This window comes from Oncorhynchus keta, unplaced genomic scaffold, assembly GCF_023373465.1.
Source record: "Oncorhynchus keta strain PuntledgeMale-10-30-2019 unplaced genomic scaffold, Oket_V2 Un_contig_14560_pilon_pilon, whole genome shotgun sequence".
In the NCBI taxonomy this organism is placed as follows: domain Eukaryota; kingdom Metazoa; phylum Chordata; class Actinopteri; order Salmoniformes; family Salmonidae; genus Oncorhynchus; species Oncorhynchus keta.
This window is the reverse complement of record NW_026278822.1, coordinates 94,231-112,500: the sequence shown is the minus strand read 5'-3', so window position 1 is coordinate 112,500 and position 18,270 is coordinate 94,231. Positions and strand designations below refer to the sequence as shown.

Here is an 18,270-nt window from a genome sequence, read left to right as displayed (position 1 = left end):
AGAGAGAGAGAGTCAGAGAGCCAGAGAGAGAGAGAGAGCCAGAGAGAGAGCAGAGAGCCAGAGAGAGAGAGTCAGAGAGCCAGAGAGAGAGTCAGAGAGCCAGAGAGAGAGAGTCAGAGAGCCAGAGAGAGAGAGTCAGAGAGCCAGAGAGAGAGAGAGAGCCAGAGAGAGAGAGTCAGAGAGCCAGAGAGAGAGAGTCAGAGAGCCAGAGAGAGAGTCAGAGAGCCAGAGAGAGAGAGTCAGAGAGCCAAGGCGCCTCTCTAATCCCCAAGGGGACTGTGTGTCTAGACAGACGAAATACCTTGTAGCCTCCTCCTCCGTCACACCCACACCTCTACCCTCACTTCACCCTCCACTGTAGGGTCAGAGGTACAAAGGGCCTGGGGCCCTAGCAGTGTGTGTGTGTCACAGGATCATAGACGTACAGGAGGATTATAGGGCCCTGTGTGTCGTGTGTGTGTGTGTGTGTGTGTGTGTGTGTGTGTGTGTGTGTGTGTGTGTGTGTGTGTGTGTGTGTGTGTGTGTGTGTGTGTGTGTGTGTGTGTGTTGGGTGGTGTTGGGACACACCACAGTCCTGTCTAGATATCAACTATCACAGCACTAGTCAGGGGATTGTAACTCCGCTCTGCTCCATGTTTCAACTGTGGAACGGGCCGGTGTGTGTGTGTGTGTGTGAAGCCCCTCTTAATCTCAAGGAATCAGCCCTCATAAGATCAGTATTACTCAGGTTTGACTCTGGCTGACAGGTACCGTGTGTGTGTGTGTGTGTGTGTGTGTGTGTGTGTGTGTGTGTGTGTGTGTGTGTGTGTGTGTGTGTGTGTGTGTGTGTGTGTGTGTGTGTGTGTGTGTGTGTGTGTGTGTGTGTGTGTGTGTGTGTGTGCGTGTGTGCGTGTATGCGTGTGTGTGCGTGTGTGCGTGTGTGTGTGTGTGTGTGGAGTGCGTGCGTGCGTGCGTCAGCTACCGTTGGGATTACGCTGCAGTCAAAACACCGGAACGGCCAAACTGCACTGAACCCAAAGACTTCAAAGGGTGACACTCACATTGGCCAGTAATACCTCAAAGAAATTGTCCCAGACGTTATGCTAAGTTATCCCTTTAAAAAACAGATATGTTTCCTCAATCTGTTGACATCCTTTGAACTTAATGTTGTATTACCATTGTGCTCTGATTGCTACGGCGACCAGTAATATCTCAACCAACTGCTGTGGTTGGCTTCCTTGATATTACCAATGGCTCCTGTCCTGTGACTGTCTGTTTATGAAAAGGGATGTGGTTTTGTGGTCGTACGAGGTTGGCCCCCTTCTCTCCTTTCCTCTTTCTCTCTCTCCGTCTCCCCCTCTTCTTCTCTCCCTCCACCACTCCTTCTCTTCATCCCCTACCCCTCTCTCCTCCCCCTCTCTCCCTCCCCTACCCCCTCTCCACCTCCCCATCCCCTTTCTCCATCTCCCCCTCTCCTCCTCCCCCTCTCTCTCTCATTCTCTCCTCCCCACCATCCCCTTTCTCCCCCTCTCCTCCTCCCCCTCTCTATCCACTTCCCCCCACACCCCCCTCCTCCCCCCCTCACCATCCCCTTTCTTCATCTCCCCCTCTCTTCTCCCCCCACACACCCCCTCTCCTCCTCCTCCCCCTCACCATCCCCTTTCTCCATCTCCCCCTCTCCCTCCCCCCCCACTATCCCCTTTCCTCCCCACACCCCTTCCCCTCCTCCCCACACCCCTCCTCCTCCCCCCACCATCCCCTTTCTTCCTCCCCCCCCCTTCTCCCTCTCTTCCTCCCCACACCCCTTCTCCCTCCTCCTCTCTCCCCCCACATCCCCTTCTCCCTCTCTTCCTCCCCACACCCCTTCTCCCTCTCTTCCTCCCCACACCCCTTCTCCCTCTCTTCCTCCCCACACCCCTCTCTCTCTCTTTCCTCCTTCATATAATTTACTTAAAATAATGTTCACAACCACAAAAACAATAACTGTATCAACCCTCCATGAGGAATGCTTTTCCAACAGTCTTGAGGGCCACATTGCTCTTCCTCATAGACCTCTCTTGGTTACTATATCCACTGTACCATACTAATATAAATATATAGCCTGTATAAAGACCTTTTAGGCTTAGATATCCACTGTACCATACTCTTCCTCCCCACCTTCCCTTTTTCCCCAATATAAATATATAGCCTGTATAAAGACCTATAGGCTTAGATATCCACTGTAGCCATACTAATATAAATATATAGCCTGTATAAAGACCTACAGGCTTAGATATCCACTGTACGATACTAATATAAATATATAGCCTGTACAAAGACCTACAGGCTTAGATATCCACTGTACCATACTAATATAAATATATAGCCTGTATAAAGACCTACAGGCTTAGATATCCACTGTACCATACTAATATAAATATATAGCCTGTATAAAGACCTACAGGCTTAGATATCCACTGTACGATACTAATATAAATATATAGCCTGTATAAAGACCTACAGGCTTAGATATCCACTGTACGATACTAATATAAATATATAGCCTGTATAAAGGCCTACAGGCTTAGATATCCACTGTACCATACTAATATAAATATATAGCCTGTATAAAGACCTAATAGGCTTAGAATCCACTAAAACCAAATTTGACCTTTATAAAGACCTATAACTTAGATATCCACTGTACGATACTAATATAAATATATAGCCTGTATAAAGACCTACAGGCTTAGATATCCACTGTACCATACTAATATAAATATATAGCCTGTATAAAGACCTACAGGCTTAGATATCCACTGTACCATACTAATATAAATATATAGCCTGTATAAAGACCTACAGGCTTAGATATCCACTGTACCATACTAATATAAATATATAGCCTGTATAAAGACCTATAGGCTTAGATATCCACTGTACCATACTAATATAAATATATAGCCTGTATAAAGACCTACAGGCTTAGATATCCACTGTACCATACTAATATAAATATATAGCCTGTATAAAGACCTATAGGCTTAGATATCCACTGTACGATACTAATATAAATATATAGCCTGTATAAAGACCTACAGGCTTAGATATCCACTGTACGATACTAATATAAATATATAGCCTGTATAAAGACCTACAGGCTTAGATATCCACTGTACGATACTAATATAAATATATAGCCTGTATAAAGACCTACAGGCTTAGATATCCACTGTACCATACTAATATAAATATATAGCCTGTATAAAGACCTACAGGCTTAGATATCCACTGTACGATACTAATATAAATATATAGCCTGTATAAAGACCTACAGGCTTAGATATCCACTGTACGATACTAATATAAATATATAGCCTGTATAAAGACCTACAGGCTTAGATATCCACTGTACCATACTAATATAAATATATAGCCTGTATAAAGACCTACAGGCTTAGATATCCACTGTACCATACTAATATAAATATATAGCCTGTATAAAGACCTACAGGCTTAGATATCCACTGTACCATACTAATATAAATATATAGCCTGTATAAAGACCTACAGGCTTAGATATCCACTGTACCATACTAATATAAATATATAGCCTGTATAAAGACCTATAGGCTTAGATATCCACTGTACGATACTAATATAAATATATAGCCTGTATAAAGACCTACAGGCTTAGATATCCACTGTACGATACTAATATAAATATATAGCCTGTATAAAGACCTATAGGCTTAGATATCCACTGTACCATACTAATATAAATATATAGCCTGTATAAAGACCTATAGGCTTAGATATCCACTGTACGATACTAATATAAATATATAGCCTGTATAAAGACCTACAGGCTTAGATATCCACTGTACGATACTAATATAAATATATAGCCTGTATAAAGACCTACAGGCTTAGATATCCACTGTACCATACTAATATAAATATATAGCCTGTATAAAGACCTATAGGCTTAGATATCCACTGTACGATACTAATATAAATATATAGCCTGTATAAAGACCTACAGGCTTAGATATCCACTGTACGATACTAATATAAATATATAGCCTGTATAAAGACCTACAGGCTTAGATATCCACTAAATATATAGCCTGTATAAAGACCTACACCACTGTACCATACTAATATAAATATATAGCCTGTATAAAGACCTATAGGCTTAGATATCTACTGTACCATACTAATATAAATATATAGCCTGTATAAAGACCTATAGGCTTAGATATCCACTGTACCATACTAATATAAATATATAGCCTGTATAAAGACCTACAGGCTTAGATATCCACTGTACGATACTAATATAAATATATAGCCTGTATAAAGACCTACAGGCTTAGATATCCACTGTACGATACTAATATAAATATATAGCCTGTATAAAGACCTATAGGCTTAGATATCTACTGTACCATACTAATATAAATATATAGCCTGTATAAAGACCTATAGGCTTAGATATCCACTGTACGATACTAATATAAATATATAGCCTGTATAAAGGACGCCAGGGTAGCCTAGTGGTTAGAGTGTAGAGGCGCCAGGGTAGCCTAGTGGTTAGAGTGTTCGACTAGTAACCGAAAGTTTGCAAGTTCAAATCCCCGACCTGACAAGGTACAACTCTGTCGTTCTGTCCCTGAACAGGCAGTTAACCCACTGTTCCTAGGCTGTCATTGACAATAAGAATCTGTTCTTAACAGACTTGACTTGTTAAATAAAGGAAGTGAAGCTTAGGCCCCAAAGAGAGAGATATATTGGTGCCATGTTACAATCCCAACATGCATTTCTTTATAATAGATGGCTTCTGCGTCTGCTATACAGATAGATTTACAGGAAGAGGTTAATCCGACATGTATTTCTTTATAATAGATAGTCTGCTATACAGATAGATTTACAGGAAGAGGTTAATCCGACATGTATTTCTTTATAATAGATAGTCTGCTATACAGATAGATTTACAGGAAGAGGTTAATCCGACATGTATTTCTTTATAATAGATAGTCTGCTATACAGATAGATTTACAGGAAGAGGTTAATCCGACATGTATTTCTTTATAATAGATAGTCTGCTATACAGATAGACTTACAGGAAGAGGTTAATCCGACATGTATTTCTTTATAATAGATAGTCTGCTATACAGATAGATTTACAGGAGGTTAATCTGACATGTATTTCTTTATAATAGATAGTCTGCTATACAGATAGATTTACAGGAAGAGGTTAATCCGACATGTATTTCTTTATAATTGATGGCGACTGCGTCTGCTATACAGATATTACCTTAGAGAATATTACCTTATTATTTGACCATGCTGGTCATTTATGAACATTTGAACATCTTGGCCATGTTCTGTTATAATCTCCACCCTGCACAGCCAGAAGAGGACTGGCCACCCCCCTCATAGCCTGGTTCCTCTCTAAATTTCTTCCTAGGTTTTGGACTTTCTAAGGGGGTTTTCCTAGCCACCGTGCTTCTACACCTGCATTGCTTGCTGTTTGGGGCTTTAGGCTGGGTTTCTGTACAGCACTTTGAGATATCAGCTGATGTACGAAGGGCTATATAAATACATTTGATTTGATAACGAGGATAATTTGTTAATTTTCAAGCAGAATATGTTGTATAAAGATAAGCGTTATATTTTGTTAGATTATAGGAGTAGCTCTGGTTGGCCTGGAGCATTCCTCATCACCTCAAGTTCAACTGTCAGAGTCAGCAGCTAAAGCTTAATAATAGTCACAACAAACCTTCACAGAAATTGATTTGGGTAATATCACAAGTAAGTCAAGCCATTTCTTATAGGGAAAATACAGTGGCTTGTGAAAGTATTCACCCCCCTTGGCATTTTGCATCTTTTGATTGACACAACATGCCTATCACTTTGAAGATGCAAAATATTTTTTATTATGAATTAAACAAGAAATAAGACAAAAAAACAGAAACCTTGAGCGTGCATAACTCTTCACCCCCCCAAAGTCAATACTTTGTAGACACACCTTTTGCAACAATTACAGCTGTAAGTCTCTTGGGGTATGTCTCTATAAGCTTGGCACATGGGATTTTTGCCCATTCTTCAAGGCAAAACTGCTCCAGCTCCTTCAAGTTGGATGGGTATCGCTGGTGTACAGCAATCTTTAAGTCATACCACAGATTCTCGATTGGATTGAGGTTTGGGCTTTGACTAGGCCATTCCAATACATTTAAATGTTGCCCCTTAAACCACTCGAGTGTTGCTTTAGCAGTATGCTTAGAGTCATTGTCCTGCTGGAAGGTGAACCTCTGTCCCGGTCTCAAACCTCTGGAAGACAAACAGGTTTCCCTCAAGAATTTCCCTGTATTTAGCGCCATCCATCATTCCTTCAATTCTGACCAGTTTCCCAGTCCCTGTCGATAAAAAACATAGCCACAGCATGATGCTGCCACATCCACGCTTTACTGTGGGGATGATATTCTTGGGGTGATGAGAGGTGTTGGGTATGCGCCAGACATAGTGTTTTCCTTGATGGCAACAAAGCTCAATTTTAGTATCATCTAATCAGAGAACATTCTTCCATATGTTTGGAGGGTCTCCCATATGCCTTTTGGCAAATATCAAATGTGTTTTCTTATTTTTTTCTTTAAGCAATGGCTTTTATTCTGGCCACTCTTCCGTAAAGCCCAGCTCTGTGGAGTGTACGGCTTAAAGTGGTCCTGTGGACAGATACTCCAATCTCCGCTGTGGAGCTTTGCAGCTCCTTCAGGGTCATCCTTGGTCTCTTTGTTGCCTCTCTGATTAATGCCCTCCTTGCCTGGTCTGTGAGTTTTGGTGGGCGGCCCGCTCCTGGCAGGCTTGTTGTGGTTCCATATCCTTTCCATGTTTTAATAATGGTTTTAATGGTGCTCCTTGGGATGTTAAACATTTTGGATATAATTTTCTGTCTGAGAGTGTGAGTGTGAATCTGCTATTGAAGGCTCTGTCTGGGTCCTCTGCAGGACTACTAACAGAGATGTATGGCTCCAACAAGAGGAAGTTGTCAATGTCAGGACTGCAAATTACACTTTTATTTACTCACACCAACATCACCCCTTTCTCACACCCCTCCTCCACCACACACCCCTCCTCTACCAGACACCCCTCCTCCACCACACAACTCCTTCATTTACTAGAATCTGCTGCAGTTCTATTTAGGCAGCAGCAGCTCCATGGCAACCGTAGGCCCTGTCAAAAAGGACAACAACTTTCTCATGATGTCACCATGGCTTTGTGATTGGTTGGTGTATTGTTGGTCTGTGTATTATAGTGAGGTTTGGCTGGTGTATTGTTGGTCTGTGTATTATAGTGAGGTTTGGTTGGTGTATTGTTGGTCTGTGTATTATAGTGAGGTTTGGTTGGTGTATTGTTGGTCTGTGTATTATAGTGAGGTTTGGCTGGTGTATTGTTGGTCTGTGTATTATAGTGAGGTTTGGCTGGTGTATTTTTGGTCTGTGTATTATAGTGAGGTTTGGCTGGTGTATTGTTGGTCTGTGTATTATAGTGAGGTTTGGTTGGTGTATTTTTGGTCTGTGTATTATAGTGAGGTTTGGCTGGTGTATTGTTGGTCTGTGTATTATAGTGAGGTTTGGTTGGTGTATTGTTGGTCTGTGTATTATAGTGAGGTTTGGCTGGTGTATTTTTGGTCTGTGTATTATAGTGAGGTTTGGCTGGTGTATTGTTGGTCTGTGTATTATAGTGAGGTTTGGTTGGTGTATTGTTGGTCTGTGTATTATAGTGAGGTTTGGCTGGTGTATTGTTGGTCTGTGTATTATAGTGAGGTTTGGCTGGTGTATTGTTGGTCTGTGTATTATAGTGAGGTTTGGCTGGTGTATTGTTGGTCTGTGTATTATAGTGAGGTTTGGCTGGTGTATTGTTGGTCTGTGTATTATAGTGAGGTTTGGCTGGTGTATTGTTGGTCTGTGTATTATAGTGAGGTTTGGCTGGTGTATTGTTGGTCTGTGTATTATAGTGAGGTTTGGCTGGTGTATTGTTGGTCTGTGTATTATAGTGAGGTTTGGCTGGTGTATTGTTGGTCTGTGTATTATAGTGAGGTTTGGCTGGTGTATTGTTGGTCTGTGTATTATAGTGAGGTTTGGCTGGTGTATTGTTGGTCTGTGTATAAAAGTGAGGTTTGGTTGGTGTATTGTTGGTCTGTGTATTATAGTGAGGTTTGGCTGGTGTATTGTTGGTCTGTGTATTATAGTGAGGTTTGGCTGGTGTATTGTTGGTCTGTGTATTATAGTGAGGTTTGGCTGGTGTATTATTGGTCTGTGTATTATAGTGAGGTTTGGTTGGTGTATTGTTGGTCTGTGTATTATAGTAAGGTTTGGCTGGTGTATTGTTGGTCTGTGTATTATAGTAAGGTTTGGCTGGTGTATTGTTGGTCTGTGTATTATAGTGAGGTTTGGCTGGTGTATTTTTGGTCTGTGTATTATAGTGAGGTTTTGGCTGGTGTATTGTTGGTCTGTGTATTATAGTGAGGTTTGGTTGGTGTATTGTTGGTCTGTGTATTATAGTGAGGTTTGGCTGGTGTATTGTTGGTCTGTGTATTATAGTGAGGTTTGGCTGGTGTATTGTTGGTCTGTGTATTATAGTGAGGTTTGGTTGGTGTATTGTTGGTCTGTGTATTATAGTGAGGTTTGGCTGGTGTATTGTTGGTCTGTGTATTATAGTGAGGTTTGGCTGGTGTATTGTTGGTCTGTGTATTATAGTGAGGTTTGGCTGGTGTATTGTTGGTCTGTGTATTATAGTGAGTTTTGGCTGGTGTATTGTTGGTCTGTGTATTATAGTGAGGTTTGGCTGGTGTATTGTTGGTCTGTGTATTATAGTGAGGTTTGGCTGGTGTATTGTTGGTCTGTGTATTATAGTGAGGTTTGGCTGGTGTATTGTTGGTCTGTGTATTATAGTGAGGTTTGGCTGGTGTATTGTTGGTCTGTGTATTATAGTGAGGTTTGGCTGGTGTATTGTTGGTCTGTGTATTATAGTGAGGTTTGGTTGGTGTATTGTTGGTCTGTGTATTATAGTGAGGTTTGGCTGGTGTATTGTTGGTCTGTGTATTATAGTGAGGTTTGGCTGGTGTATTGTTGGTCTGTGTATTATAGTGAGGTTTGGCTGGTGTATTATTGGTCTGTGTATTATAGTGAGGTTTGGTTGGTGTATTGTTGGTCTGTGTATTATAGTGAGGTTTGGCTGGTGTATTGTTGGTCTGTGTATTATAGTGAGGTTTGGCTGGTGTATTGTTGGTCTGTGTATTATAGTGAGGTTTGGCTGGTGTATTGTTGGTCTGTGTATTATAGTGAGGTTTGGCTGGTGTATTGTTGGTCTGTGTATTATAGTGAGGTTTGGCTGGTGTATTGTTGGTCTGTGTATTATAGTGAGGTTTGGCTGGTGTATTGTTGGTCTGTGTATTATAGTGAGGTTTGGCTGGTGTATTATTGGTCTGTGTATTATAGTGAGGTTTGGTTGGTGTATTGTTGGTCTGTGTATTATAGTAAGGTTTGGCTGGTGTATTGTTGGTCTGTGTATTATAGTAAGGTTTGGCTGGTGTATTGTTGGTCTGTGTATTATAGTGAGGTTTGGCTGGTGTATTTTTGGTCTGTGTATTATAGTGAGGTTTGGCTGGTGTATTGTTGGTCTGTGTATTATAGTGAGGTTTGGTTGGTGTATTGTTGGTCTGTGTATTATAGTGAGGTTTGGCTGGTGTATTTTTGGTCTGTGTATTATAGTGAGGTTTGGCTGGTGTATTGTTGGTCTGTGTATTATAGTGAGGTTTGGTTGGTGTATTGTTGGTCTGTGTATTATAGTGAGGTTTGGCTGGTGTATTGTTGGTCTGTGTATTATAGTGAGGTTTGGCTGGTGTATTGTTGGTCTGTGTATTATAGTGAGGTTTGGCTGGTGTATTGTTGGTCTGTGTATTATAGTGAGTTTTGGCTGGTGTATTGTTGGTCTGTGTATTCAAATCAAATCAAATCAAATCAAATTTATTTATATAGCCCTTCGTACATCAGCTGATATCTCAAAGTGCTGTACAGAAACCCAGCCTAAAACCCCAAACAGCAAACAATGCAGGTGTAAAAGCACGGTGGCTAGGAAAAACTCCCTAGAAAGGCCAAAACCTAGGAAGAAACCTAGAGAGGAACCGGGCTATGTGGGGTGGCCAGTCCTCTTCTGGCTGTGCCGGGTAGAGATTATAACAGAACATGACCAAGATGTTCAAATGTTCATAAATGACCAGCATGGTCGAATAATAATAAGGCAGAACAGTTGAAACTGGAGCAGCAGCACAGTCAGGTGGACTGGGGACAGCAAGGAGCCTTCATGTCAGGTAGTCCTGGGGCACGGTCCTAGGGCTCAGGTCAGTTGAAACTGGAGCAGGAGCATGGCCAGGTGGACTGGGGACAGCAAGGAGTCCTCATGTCAGGTAGTCCTGGGACATGGTCCTAGGGCTCAGGTCCTCCGAGAGAGAGAAAGAAAGAGAGAAGGAGAGAATTAGAGAACGCACACTTAGATTCACACAGGACACCGAATAGGACAGGAGAAGTACTCCAGATATAACAAACTGACCCTAGCCCCCCGACACATAAACTACTGCAGCATAAATACTGGAGGCTGAGACAGGAGGGGTCAGGAGACACTGTGGCCCCATCCGAGGACACCCCCGGACAGGGCCAAACAGGAAGGATATAACCCCACCCACTTTGCCAAAGCACATCCCCCACACCACTAGAGGTTTGTGAGGTTTGGCTGGTGTATTGTTGGTCTGTGTATTATAGTGAGGTTTGGCTGGTGTATTGTTGGTCTGTGTATTATAGTGAGGTTTGGCTGGTGTATTGTTGGTCTGTGTATTATAGTGAGGTTTGGCTGGTGTATTATTGGTCTGTGTATTATAGTGAGGTTTGGCTGGTGTATTGTTGGTCTGTGTATTATAGTGAGGTTTGGCTGGTGTATTGTTGGTCTGTGTATAAAATTATTGTGAGTGTTTGGCTGGTGTATTGTTGGTCTGTGTATTATAGTGAGGTTTGGCTGGTGTATTGTTGGTCTGTGTATTATAGTGAGGTTTGGCTGGTGTATTGTTGGTCTGTGTATTATAGTGAGGTTTGGCTGGTGTATTGTTGGTCTTCAGATAGGAACAGTTCAGTAAAGGGTTAATGGAAGTAAACAAAGTTTACCCTCCTTTTGAGGACAAAATTCATTAAAAAGAAGCGCTACTTTTTTTCCACGGCGACAGGCAATCAGAGTTGACCCACCGATTAAAAAAATAAAAAATGAAATACACACGTTGAATATTCAAACTACCGGTCTAAAAGTCAGATACAGAACTCAATCAGTGAAAGGTTGCTGGATCGAATCCCCGAGCTGACAAGGTACAAATCTGTCGTTCTGCCCCTGAACAAGGCAGTTAAACCCACTGTTCCCAAGTAGGCTGTCATTGTAAATAAGAATTTGTTCTTAACTGACTTGCCTCGTTAAATAAAGATAAAATAAAATAATAAACGTTAAAAAATGAAAAAGAAAACAACAACAGAAGTCTCTCTTTAAGACGTTTACAGTCTAGAAAAGCGTCAGATGTCCTTCAGTGGCCTGGTTATGAACAGTGTAAACCATGCGATGTCCTTCAGTGGCCTGGTTATGAACAGTGTAAACCATGCGATGTCCTTCAGTGGCCTTGTTATGAACAGTGTAAACCATGCGATGTCCTTCAGTGGCCTGGTTATGAACAGTGTAAACCATGCGATGTCCTTCAGTGGCCTGGTTATGAACAGTGTAAACCATGCGATGTCCTTCAGTGGCCTGGTTATGAACAGTGTAAACCATGCGATGTCCTTCAGTGGCCTGGTTATGAACAGTGTAAACCATGCGATGTCCTTCAGTGGCCTGGTTATGAACAGTGTAAACCATGCGATGTCCTTCAGTGGCCTGGTTATGAACAGTGTAAACCATGCGATGTCCTTCAGTGGCCTGGTTATGAACAGTGTAAACCATTTGATGTCCTTCAGTGGCCTGGTTATGAACAGTGTAAACCATGCGATGTCCTTCAGTGGCCTGGTTATGAACAGTGTAAACCATGCGATGTCCTTCAGTGGCCTGGTTATGAACAGTGTAAACCATGCGATGTCCTTCAGTGGCCTGGTTATGAACAGTGTAAACCATGCGATGTCCTTCAGTGGCTTGGTTATGAACAGTGTAAACCATGCGATGTCCTTCAGTGGCCTGGTTATGAACAGTGTAAACCATGCGATGTCCTTCAGTGGCCTGGTTATGAACAGTGTAAACCATTTGATGTCCTTCAGTGGCCTGGTTATGAACAGTGTAAACCATGCGATGTCCTTCAGTGGCCTGGTTATGAACAGTGTAAACCATGCGATGTCCTTCAGTGGCCTGGTTATGAACAGTGTAAACCATTTGATGTCCTTCAGTGGCCTGGTTATGAACAGTGTAAACCATGCGATGTCATTCAGTGGCCTGGTTATGAACAGTGTAAACCATGCGCTGTCCTTCAGTGGCCTGGTTATGAACAGTGTAAACCATGCGATGTCCTTCAGTGGCCTGGTTATGAACAGTGTAAACCATGTGATGTCCTTCAGTGGCCTGGTTATGAACAGTGTAAACCATGCGATGTCCTTCAGTGGCCTGGTTATGAACAGTGTAAACCATGCGATGTCCTTCAGTGGCCTGGTTATGAACAGTGTAAACCATGCGATGTCCTTCAGTGGCCTGGTTATGAACAGTGTAAACCATGCGATGTCATTCAGTGGCCTGGTTATGAACAGTGTAAACCATGCGATGTCCTTCAGTGGCCTGGTTATGAACAGTGTAAACCATGCGATGTCATTCAGTGGCCTGGTTATGAACAGTGTAAACCATGCGATGTCCTTCAGTGGCCTGGTTATGAACAGTGCAAACCATGCGATGTCCTTCAGTGGCTTGGTTATGAACAGTGTAAACCATGCGATGTCCTTCAGTGGCCTGGTTATGAACAGTGTAAACCATGCGATGTCCTTCAGTGGCCTGGTTATGAACAGTGTAAACCATGCGATGTCCTTCAGTGGCCTGGTTATGAACAGTGTAAACCATGCGATGTCATTCAGTGGCCTGGTTATGAACAGTGTAAACCATGCGATGTCATTCAGTGGCCTGGTTATGAACAGTGTAAACCATGCGATGTCCTTCAGTGGCCTGGTTATGAACAGTGTAAACCATGCGATGTCCTTCAGTGGCCTGGTTATGAACAGTGTAAACCATGCGATGTCATTCAGTGGCCTGGTTATGAACAGTGTAAACCATGCGATGTCATTCAGTGGCCTGGTTATGAACAGTGTAAACCATGCGATGTCCTTCAGTGGCCTGGTTATGAACAGTGTAAACCATGCGATGTCCTTCAGTGGCCTGGTTATGAACAGTGTAATGCACTCTGAGTTTTGGACTGTGTGAGGGTCGAGCTTTGGTTTCAAATTCATCCCACTCCTTCCAGCTGGCCAGCTCAGCCTCCCCTGGCTGTTTTTCATCCCTCCTCTCACATCTCGCCCTCTTCCTCTTATCTCTGAGTTTTTGGCATCTTTCTCTCATACTCATCATCACGGTCACATTGACTGAGACAAGACATGGTGGAAAAACGGAACTGAAAGCTGTATATTATCATAACGGGGTTTGAATGCTTTGTGTTTGTGTTCAATACATCCTATCATTACTCACAACCCTGTTGTCTGACTGTAACTTAAGACCCCGTAACCAAGGGAGAGCACCCCCCTCCAGACTCCTTCACTCAGTGTCAGGGTGAGACCCTGGATCGGGATCGGCTGTTTGCACAGTCCAATGAGCTTTGTGTCACCTTGGGACGTCATCATAGCAACCAGACTGACCCTAGGAAGACAAGATGGGGGGAATGGAGGGGGGTCAGGGGCCTGGGAAGAGTGTAAACCATGGCAGGGGTGGGAAGAGTGTAAACCAGGGGTAGGAAGAGGAGGGGGCAGGGGTAGGAAGAGGAAACCATGGGTCAGGGGGTAGGAAGAGGAGGAACAAGATGGGGTGAAACGGAGGGGGCAGGGGTGGTTTTTGAAGAGGAGGGTGGGCAGGGGTTACGAAGAGGAGGGGGTGCAGGGGGTAGGAAGAGGAAACTGCATAGGGGTAGTGGGGTTAGGAAGTGTGAGGGGGTCCTTCAGGGGTTAGGAAGAGGAGGGGGACTGGGGGTAGGAAGGAGGGCATGGGTAGGAAGAGGAGTGGGGGCAGGGGTAGGAAGAGGAGAGGAGGGGGCAGGGATAGGAAGAGGAGGGGGCAGGGGTTTGAAGAGGAGGGGGGCAGGGGTAGGAAGAGGAGAGGAGGGGCAGGGGTAGGAAGAGGAGGGGAGACAGGGGTAGGAAGAGGAGGAAAGGGGCAGGGGTAGGAAGAGGAGAGGAGGGGGCAGGGGTAGGAAGAGGAGAGGAGGGGGCAGGGGTAGGAAGAGGAGGGGGCAGGGGTAGGAAGAGGAGGAGAGGGGCAGGGGTAGGAAGAGGGAGAGGAGGGGGCAGGGGTAGGAAGAGGAGGGGGGCAGGGGGGAGGAAGGAGAGGAGAGGAGGGGGCAGGGGGGAAGAGGAGGGGGGGCACGGGTAGGAAGAGGAGAGGAGGGGGCAGGGGTAGGAAGAGGAGGGGAAGGGGTAGGAAGAGGAGAGGAGGGGCAGGGGTAGGAAGAGGAGGGGGTCGGGGTAGGAAGAGGAGTGGGGGCAGGGGTAGGAAGAGGAGTGGGGGCAGGGGTAGGAAGAGGAGGGGAGGGGGCAGGGGTAGGAAGAGGAGGGGAGGGGGCAGGGATAGGAAGAGGAGGGGGACAGGGATAGGAAGAGGAGGGAAGAGGGCAGGGATAGGAAGAGGATGGGGGGCAGGGATAGGAAGAGGAGAAGGAGGGGGCAGGGATAGGAAGAGGGAAGAAAGGGAGGGGGGGCAGGGATAGGAAGAGGAGGGGAGGGGGCAGGGATAGGAAGAGGAGGGGGGATAGGAAGAGGAGGGGGCAGGGGTAGGGAAGAGGAGAGGAAGGGGGCAGGGATAGGAAGAGGAGAGGAGGGGGCAGGGGCAGGAAGAGGAGGGGGGCAGGGGTAGGAAGAGAGAGGAGGGGGCAGGGATAGGAAGAGGAGAGGAGGGGGCAGGGGTAGGAAGAGGAGGGGGGCAGGGTAGGAAGAGGAGGGGGCAGGGATAGGAAGAGGAGGGGGGCAGGGGGGTAGGAAGAGGAGGAGGGGGCAGGGGGGTAGGAAGAGGAGGGGAGGGGCAGGGGTAGGAAGGAGGGGGCAGGGGTAGGAAGAGGAGGGGGCAGGGATAGGAAGAGGAGGGGGTAAGGGTAGGAAGAGGAGGGGGCAGGGGTAGGAAGAGGAGTGGGGGCAGGGGTAGGAAGGAGGGGGGTAAGGGTAGGAAGAGGAGGGGGGGTAAGGGTAGGAAGAGGAGTGGGGGCAGGGGTAGGAAGAGGAGGGGGCAGGGGTAGGAAGAGGAGGGGAGCAGGGGTAGGAAGAGGAGGGGGGTGGGCAGGGGTACGAAGAGGAGGGGGTGGGCAGGGGTACGAAGAGGAGGGGTGCAGGGGTAGGAAGAGGAGGGGGGCAGGGGTAGGAAGAGGAGGGGGGCAGGGGTAGGAAGAGGAGGGGGGGCAGGGGTACGAAGAGGAGGGTGCAGGGGTAGGAAGAGGAGGGGGCAGGGGGTAGGGGTAGGAAGTCGAGGGGGCAGGGGGTAGGAAGAGGAGGGGGCAGGGGTAGGAAGGAGGGCATGGGTAGGAAGAGGAGTGGGGGCAGGGGTAGGAAGAGGAGAGGAGGGGCAGGGATAGGAAGAGGAGGGGGCAGGGGTAGGAAGAGGAGGGGGCAGGGGTAGGAAGAGGGAGGAGAGGAGGGGGCAGGGGTAGGAAGAGGAGAGGGGGTAGGAAGAGGAGGGGAGGGGGCAGGGGTAGGAAGAGGAGAGGAGGGGGCAGGGGTAGGAAGAGGAGAGGGAGGGGGCAGGGGTAGGAAGAGGAGGGGGCAGGGGTAGGAAGAGGGAGGAGAGGGGGGCAGGGGTAGGAAGAGGGAGAGGAGGGGGCAGGGGTAGGAAGAGGAGGGGGCAGGGGTAGGAAGAGGAGGGGAGGGGGCAGGGATAGGAAGAGGAGGAGGGGGCAGGGGTAGGAAGAGGAGGGGGCAGGGGTAGGAAGAGGAGAGGAGGGCAGGGGGGGCAGGGGTAGGAAGAGGAGGGGCAGGGGTAGGAAGAGGAGTGGGGGCAGGGGTAGGAAGAGGAGGGGGGGCAGGGGTAGGAAGAGGAGGGGAGGGGCAGGGGTAGGAAGAGGAGGGGAGGGGGCAGGGATAGGAAGAGGAGGGGGACAGGGATAGGAAGAGGAGGGGAGGGGCAGGGATAGGAAGAGGAAGGGGGGCAGGGATAGGAAGAGGAGGAGGGGCAGGGATAGGAAGAGAGGAGGGGGGGCAGGGATAGGAAGAGGAGGGGGCAGGGGTAGGAAGAGGAGGAGAGGAGGGGGCAGGGATAGGAAGAGGAGAGGAGGGGGGGGCAGGGGTAGGAAGAGGAGGGGGGCAGGGGTAGGAAGAGGAGAGGAGGGGGGCAGGGATAGGAAGAGGAGAGGAGGGGGGCAGGGGTAGGAAGGAGGGGGCAGGGGTAGGAAGAGGAGGGGGCAGGGATAGGAAGAGGGGGGGGCAGGGGTAGGAAGAGGAGGAGGGGCAGGGGTAGGAAGAGGAGGGGAGGGCAGGGGTAGGAAGAGGAGGGGGGCAGGGGTAGGAAGAGGAGGGGGCAGGGATAGGAAGAGGAGGGGGCAGGGGGTAGGAAAGAGGAGGGGGCAGGGGTAGGAAGGGAGGGGGCAGGGATAGGAAGAGGAGGGGGGCAGGGGTAGGAAGAGGAGGGGGCAGGGGTAGGAAGAGGAGGGGGCAGGGTAGGAAGAGGAGGGGGGCAGGGGTAGGAAAGAGGAGGGGGGCAGGGGTAGGAAGAGGAGGGGGCAGGGATAGGAAGAGGAGGGGGCAGGGGGTAGGAAGAGGAGGGGGCAGGGGTAGGAAGAGGAGGGGGCAGGGATAGGAAGAGGAGGGGGCAGGGGTAGGAAGAGGAGGGGGGCAGGGGTAGGAAGAGGAGGGGGGCAGGGGTAGGAAGAGGAGGGGGGCAGGGGTAGGAAGAGGAGGGGGGCAGGGGTAGGAAGAGAGGGCAGGGATAGGAAGAGGAGGGGGCAGGGGTAGGAAGAGGGAGGGGGCAGGGGTAGGAAGAGGAGGGGGCAGGGGTACGAAGAGGAGGGGGCAGGGGTAGGAAGAGGAGGGGGGGTAAGGGTAGGAAGAGGAGGGGGCAGGGGTAGGAAGAGGAGTGGGGGCAGGGGTAGGAAGAGGAGGGGGAGGGGCAGGGATAGGAAGAGGAGGGGGCAGGGGTAGGAAGGAGGGGTGCAGGGGTAGGAAGAGGAGGGCGGGGGGTAGGGGTAGGAAGTCGAGGGGGCAGGGGTAGGAAGAGGAGGAGGGGGCAGGGGTAGGAAGAGGAGTGGGGGTAGGAAGAGGAGGGGAGGGGCAGGGGTAAAAGTGAAAGTCACCCCTAGTAAAACACTACTTAAGTAAAAGTCTAAAAGTATTTGGTTTTACATATATAGTATCAAAAGTAAAAAAGTATAAATAATTTCATATTCCTTATATTAAGCAAACCAGACGACAAAATTTTCATTTTATTATTGATAGCCAGGGGCTCACTCCAACACAACATCATTTACATACTAAGCATTTGTGTTTAGTGAGTCCGCTAGATCAGAGGCAGTAGGGATGACCAGGGATGTTCTCTGTTTAGAGAGTCCGCTAGATCAGAGGCAGTAGGGATGACCAGGGATGTTCTCTGTTTAGAGAGTCCGTTAGATCAGAGGCAGTAGGGATGACCAGGGATGTTCTCTGTTTAGAGAGTCCGTTAGATCAGAGGCAGTAGGGATGACCAGGGATGTTCTCTGTTTAGAGAGTCCGTTAGATCAGAGGCAGTAGGGATGACCAGGGATGTTCTCTGTTTAGAGAGTCCGTTAGATCAGAGGCAGTAGGGATGACCAGGGATGTTCTCTGTTTAGAGAGTCCGTTAGATCAGAGGCAGTAGGGATGACCAGGGATGTTCTCTGTTTAGTGAGTCCGTTAGATCAGAGGCAGTAGGGATGACCAGGGATGTTCTCTGTTTAGAGAGTCCGCTAGATCAGAGGCAGTAGGGATGACCAGGGATGTTCTCTGTTTAGAGAGTCCGCTAGATCAGAGGCAGTAGGGATGACCAGGGATGTTCTCTGTTTAGAGAGTCCGCTAGATCAGAGGCAGTAGGGATGACCAGGGATGTTCTCTGTTT

At 47.2% G+C, this 18,270-nt stretch overlaps 1 long non-coding RNA gene across 2 annotated transcripts; it reads right to left on the bottom strand.

The window, feature by feature from the left end:
* Positions 1-2,972: 2,972 nt before the first annotated feature.
* On the bottom strand, positions 2,973-3,949 carry LOC127918579 (uncharacterized). 2 transcript variants are annotated; one of them, XR_008100405.1, is made up of 3 exons: positions 3,880-3,949; positions 3,526-3,820; positions 2,973-3,053 (listed from the first exon to the last, which is right to left on the bottom strand). It is a non-coding gene; the product is annotated as an uncharacterized LOC127918579 (long non-coding RNA). The 2 variants fall into 2 exon arrangements; XR_008100406.1 differs by having other exon boundaries at positions 3,526-3,643.
* Between the last annotated feature and the right edge of the window lie 14,321 nt (positions 3,950-18,270).